This window comes from Alosa sapidissima, chromosome 18 (assembly GCF_018492685.1).
Source record: "Alosa sapidissima isolate fAloSap1 chromosome 18, fAloSap1.pri, whole genome shotgun sequence".
Taxonomy (NCBI): Eukaryota; Metazoa; Chordata; class Actinopteri; order Clupeiformes; family Clupeidae; genus Alosa; species Alosa sapidissima.
The window spans coordinates 11,525,633-11,532,126 of record NC_055974.1 but is presented as its reverse complement, the minus strand read 5'-3'; positions in this window follow the sequence as shown (position 1 = coordinate 11,532,126).

The following is a 6,494-nucleotide window of genomic DNA, read 5'->3' as shown; positions in this document are numbered from 1 at the left end:
TGCAATCTGCGCTTCTTTTGAAAAAACAAATTCACAAAAATCAGTGGTAGAAAATATTAGGCTAGCCTGGCCGTCAATAATAATAAAATAAAATAATTAGGCTGTCAGAATAGGCCTACAATAATAACAAAAAAATAAATAAAAATAGGCCTAGATAAGGCAAAAGTGAGAGTGCTGCAACAGTAGAAGAAATAAAATTACCAAATGCAATAAAATAAGTTTCAATTGTGCTTAGGTCTAGCTTTGGAGGGGGTGACTGGCTGCTACAGTCCATACTGTTTATTCAGACGTACCAGCAGAATGTCCTCAAGCACCTTTTCGTTCAATGATGATCTTAACGGGGAAAGAATAAATTTCAAACTCGAAAATGCCCGTTCGACACTGGCTTGCGTGACAGGGAGAGGGATGACGCTCATAGCGAGCTTGTACAGGTCGGGGTTGGATACAGAATACCTAGCCCAGTACTGAAACAGATCTTCGGTGCGCCTTAGACGGTCTTCTTTGGAGTATGCGTCCAAGAGTGACGCGATGGAGTCCTGGGGGAGTCGCTGTGTTGAGCTGGTCTCTCTCTCTTTTTCCATCAAAAGGTGCTCGATTTCGTCGTCAGATGATGTCTGAGATTGAGTAGGGGAGGCTGCTGAGCACACAGCGGTGTCGCTGGCTGCATTGCGTGGATCTAGGTGCTGTATTGCCTCCCATGTACGTTGCAGGTGTATTTTCGCCTTTTCGGTCTGACACTCGGTCAAAAACAATCGATATCTAGGATCGAGGAATAAAGCAGCTAAGAATGCGTCATTGTCAAATAACGTGCTCTGGCGTGCTTTGAGGCACTGGGCTACCTTTCTCGCAAAGGGGCTTGCTAGTTTTTCTGTGTCCAGGGAACATTTGAGCCATATGCCGTAGAACTCACCAGCAGTTAGCTGATCAGATTGGAGACATTTGGTGGCTATTTTCGCGGGTTGCAGTGCATCTACTGTGTTGGAGACATATTCCCATTCAGATTCACTTAGATGTAGCTCGGGGATGGTTGGGGCCATGTCTTCACAAAAGATCCTAAGCTCGAGCAGCCGCTGGAGCATATCATGAGTGGAGTGCCAGCGAGTTGCACAATCCACAATTGCTCTCTTGTGCCCCATTCTCTTAAGAACACACACCACATTCTGCGTGCGTAATCGTTTTGCTACACGTCTTGCCTTTGCTATGATGTTGGACGCTTGTTTTAATGAATCGTCAACGGCCAATTGTAGAGTATGTGCAGCACATCTTACACTACGCAACATATGACCGGGCCACGCAGAATCGAGTTGAAGGATTAGCTCCTCCTGGTTTCCCGCATCCTCCCCAACCTCTTCAACATCCTCCCCAATCTCCTCCGTCTCCTCGCAGGTTGCATCGTTGTTGCTCACAGCTCCCTCTTGGATATCTGACAGTAAGCTCACGGCTTTGAGCATATTCGCCCCATTATCAGAAGTGACTGAATACACCTGTTGCAAGCTAATGTTATATTGACGCAAGACGTCCATCACCACAGAGGAGATGTACTCAGACGTATGCCGTTCTGTCAGATCTCTCACTGCCAAGGTTCGCAACACAACCCCCTTTCCGTCAGAGTACTGCACGTTAATACCCAGCACAGACCGGTCTCTACATGTTGCACAATCTATTTTCAGCATCAGAAGCCTCCCGCTAAGTTCAGTGGCGAGCTTTTCCCTTTCGCCCTGAGCAATCCCTGACACCATATCCCGAATGTTAGATGAATTGATTGTGACATTTTTTCCCATAGCGTTCTGTATTGGGTCGATTATTTTTCGAAATCCCGAATCTTCCATCAATGAAAAGGGTCTCCCGTTAACCGTGACTAGCTCTACGCACGCCTCTTTGAGGGTTTCAGGGGTTAATGCCACTTGGACCTGTTTGGGCTTTTTCACTATGACCGAGTCCAAAGTATTTGCCCATCCTCAGCTGGCCTCTTGTTTTGATTTTGGTGGTCTTGTAGTGACTTCTCGAACACCTCTGGATGTCGTCTTTGAATGTGTCTCTGCAGGTTGCCGCCGTGATTCCCAATGATTTCTATCCCGCAGCCCTCGACTTGGCAGGTCGATTTGTTGGACGCCGCATTAAATGAGAAATGTTTTCTCATCGGGTTTTCCTGGTTCCGTCCCATCGAAACAACATGTAAAAGCCATAGGCCTAATTAACTGCAGCATTAAATCCGCGGGCTTGTTTTTCGCACAACCGGAAATAGTCTCCCTGACATAGGATATGCTTTTGTGAAATTTACCCTTTCAAGAGAGTTCCATTATCAGCATCATAATTGGCCCCACAAGACTTACTTTTTAACATTCCATATGTTATCTTAATGCAGAGGAAGTAGATTGGGGCCCAAATAGAATGTTCAAGCATTGTTTTTGTTTACCTTGTTGAGAACGAAAAAAAAAACCGTTATTAACCGGTTTTGTGGATTTCAGAATAACGTTTCTGTTCCGGAACAGTTGAAGACTATTTTGTTTTCGTTTCCGTTTCCGCTCCTCGTAAAATTCCGTAAAATTCCGTTCGTTTTCGGTTTTCGTTTTCGTTCCTTGAACCGGTTCGGAGCCCTGCGTGCAATGGAGGTTTTACCAACGTTACACCGGTCTGATACAGTTTTGCCTATAGGCTACATGCGTGAGACTGAGACGCCTGTTTATTTTGTTTTAAGTGCGTGCAGGGTGTGAGAGGGGAATCGATGTGCTTTGATTCCAGCTTGGTAGTTTTAGTCTGTGAAATTAAAAAGCACGTGTGTGTGAAGTATCCAAACAATGACACCTTCATTTCATTATGGCTGCTTTAGCAACACACCTTAAGCTACTGTGTAGTGGGTCCCATTTAGAAGTGGCTACTTCATTCGCGCTTTCCTTGACTCATGGAGCTGCGTGAATTTTATTACAACTTTTCGCCACGATATGGCAGTTTAAGTCCGCTTGATTTTATTTGTGTCGCCAGCATAGCCCATTGACAATTTATGTTGTAAATAGGCCTACCTTATAAGCCTACCTGTAGCTTAGGGAAGCTAACAGCTTTCTATTAGGATCTAGTTTGTTAGTTACAGTTTTGTCATAATTCCCTGATGCATTTTTGCATTTAGAATAGCCAGAGCGTGGATATCTCAATTAAACAATATCGGGTGCCTATGGACTAGGCTGGGTGAACCCAGCCTGATCTGCCCGCTATTTATTTTTTGATTTCTTAAAAGATTGAGCTTGGTCTGGTAAAAGCCAGACTAGCCATGGACCTCAGTTAGCCTACACAATGCAAGGGAACATGAATCACCCTATATTTGCACGAACAATAACGGACAACAGCTCTTCAACTTTGGCCCGTTAAAATGTGTAACAGTCTAGCGACGCATTTCATCAAGGCCCATTTGGACATGTCAGTTATTTGCACCACCGGTTAGATGTAAAACAGCATTTCGTTTCAGACTACTGTTACTTAATTTGTGCATTAACAATAACGTTTCAGACTACTGTTACTTAATTTGTGCATTGACAATAAAGTATTACATGAACTAAAGATTACTAAAATCTTATGTAGAAGAAGAAACATTCACAAAAAATCCATCCATCCAAAAATGACCTTTGTTTTTGATAGCTGTTGAAAACGGCATGGAACTGACAGAGATGTTTTTGTTTATAAATACATAAAAAAAAAAATAACATTATGCTGATACCTTTTGCTTTTCCCAAATACAATGTAGCCTACAGGTGTAAGTGACCTTTCATCAATCCAGTTGCAATGGATGAACTGTGATGAACTGCCCTACTTGTGATTGTTTAGAGATTTTAAAGGTTTTTATAACAATGCTACATCTTCTTTGGCTATTCTACAATCTATTCACCTTTTCAGCACCAGTAGGCTACTTTCTGTGCAGCCGCACACACACACTCAGGCATGCCAAACAAGCATACACAAAAGTTTCAAGAGTGGGGGATGGAGTAAAAGATGGAGACAAATTGAAGTGTGATTTATTTTCGCTGAACGGATGTACAGGACTGAGCGGCGGTCATATTTTGTACCGCTATGCGGTACATCTAGTTTATTTGAGCATCGCTGGACCGCTAATTGTTGTGCTGCTGGTGCAATGTCTTTCTCCAAGAAAGCCAAGTCAGGTTACTAAACAGAGAGACATCAAAATGAGGGGAAACAACTGCTAATAAACTTCTTTCCAAAGAAAGGTGAGCACAAACGTCAAAACACGAAATACCATGGTGTTTGCTTGAATATCTCCGCAATCATTAGTGCTAAAACGAACTGAGACAACCCATTGAAATAGCGGAAAATACACTTTCGTTAGGCTACACATGTAATCTGATGCATCTCGTGATCCATCTCCATCTCCATCACTTTCAGAAAGACGGCATGGCCAGCTTGATTCATGTCCTGTTGTAGGCTGGGGGGTGCACTCACTCACTAATTAAAAAAAAAATTGGAAAGAAGCATGAACCCTTTGAGACCTTCAATTTGTCACTGTCATTGTAATCTATACATCCTTGTTTTTGTTTATTTTTCAGGACAGTCAGGGATTTGTACCCACCTGGGAAAGTATAATGCATAGCCTATGTCTCTTATGTCAGCCTTATCAAGAGAAACCATTTGTGTTTTTATGTCACCAGGAAGCATGTCAGTAGAAATAACTTTTCACATTCACGTGGGATAGATTGGAATCTTGAAATATAATAATCGTGACGCTGGGATATTCTGTGGCTTACCAATTTACGAGATGTATATGTACTGAGTGAGACAAATATTTTATTTATTAGGCTAGAATGTATATTTTATTTATTAGGCTAGAATGTGCTATTTTGGAATTTTACCCGGATACAACGAATAGCCTATTTTTTGATTGGATGTCGGTGGCTATTTCTTTTTTGATTTGTCTTGTGAGTGGTGCGCTAGTTCTGGACCCTGCGAGAAATCCTCTTGTATCCCTGCGTCTCCTCTAGGCTACTATACAGATACCTTGACATCCCTAGTAATATTTCTGCGTGAGAAATGCAAGGTGTGGCGTGTGAACTTGTTGAATTGTGTGTGTCTCACGCCCATTGCGTGAGACTTAAGACCCCTGTTTTAAATCATCATTGTAACCATTTGTGTAAGCAGAAATATTGTTGTGCTGAGTTCTAAGAACAGAGAGTTCAAGTTAAATGTTGTTGTGCTGAGTTCTAAGAACAGAGAGTACAGTTAAGTGTGCACCCAGACAGACAGGAATTGCATCCTGTATGTGTGTGGGTGTGGGTGAGATAAGAGTATGTCACAATGAAGTCGCTATGTCTTGCTTCCTATTTCAGGGTTCTCAAGTCTCAGGCAATGGGCGTGAGACACACGCAATTCAACAAGTTCACACGCCACACCTTGCATTTCTCACCAGTGGCGGAGCTAGGGGGTGGCTTAGGGGGCTTAAAGGTACGATTTGTAGGATTGTTACCGAACGTTCTTCAGGCCAAAATCAAAACCAGAGAGGGTTCAAGCGGAGCGAGAGGCGCAAACGTTCGACAATTTCCGCGTTCGATTATTGCAAGGGGGGGGGGGGGAATCCCCCTTTATGCAGACCAGAGTAAGCCCTTGCTGCACTAATGTCAATGGAGACTTGTGGAATTTTACCAATAAATTGGTCATTTTGTCTTTCTGGATTTGTTGAGGGTTTTTTGGAAAATTGTGTCATAATTTGTAAGTGTTTGGGATCATTTCAAGCCTAATAGTGTATTTTTTTAGTGTTCGGATTTGTATATTTGTTATACTCATGCGAATTTGCAACAGTATATTAAGTTTAAGCGAAGTCCTTCAACTACTAGTCACTTGTTAGCGCATAGCTGTATTGCCATAGCTACTACCATCCACTTGTATAGCATTTTAAGCTAGCGTTAGCTAGCTAGCTAGCTCGGTTCACATGACTAATTCAATTATTAATATCATGTCCTTAAGAATGATTCATTGGTATCATACATGATTATGGACAATAATACTGTGAACACAATTATGTTTATCTGTTGTTATTGCTTATTAAGAGAGAAAGTTTATTTAGTGACGTAGGGTGACACTCCCACTTATGCAGACCGGAACTGTCCCGTTTTGCTCCCATAGTAACGAATTACGTTGCTCTATCTTGCTATTAATCAAGGATCTTTGTCAAAATACTGGTGAACGTTCTCAAGACTACCAGACGCGAGCCTCTTCTGGGTTGCCAGATGTAATGAAGACTTAGCTAACGTTAGTTGACCTGCAGCTGCTTTAACGTTTCTCCAACCATGACCCAGCTACACATTACGGAAACAGTGAAAACAAAAAATACCTCTCTAACCAACGTAACATATGTAGCTGAAGTTAGCGATGCAGATAAAGTTTAGCCTAGGCTACCAGTTGTGGAGAAATATGGCCAGCTCTGCGTCACACTTGATATTCTTCGTTTGACTTCGTTTGACGTCACCATCTCAGGAAGCTCCTCCGATGTCCACTTA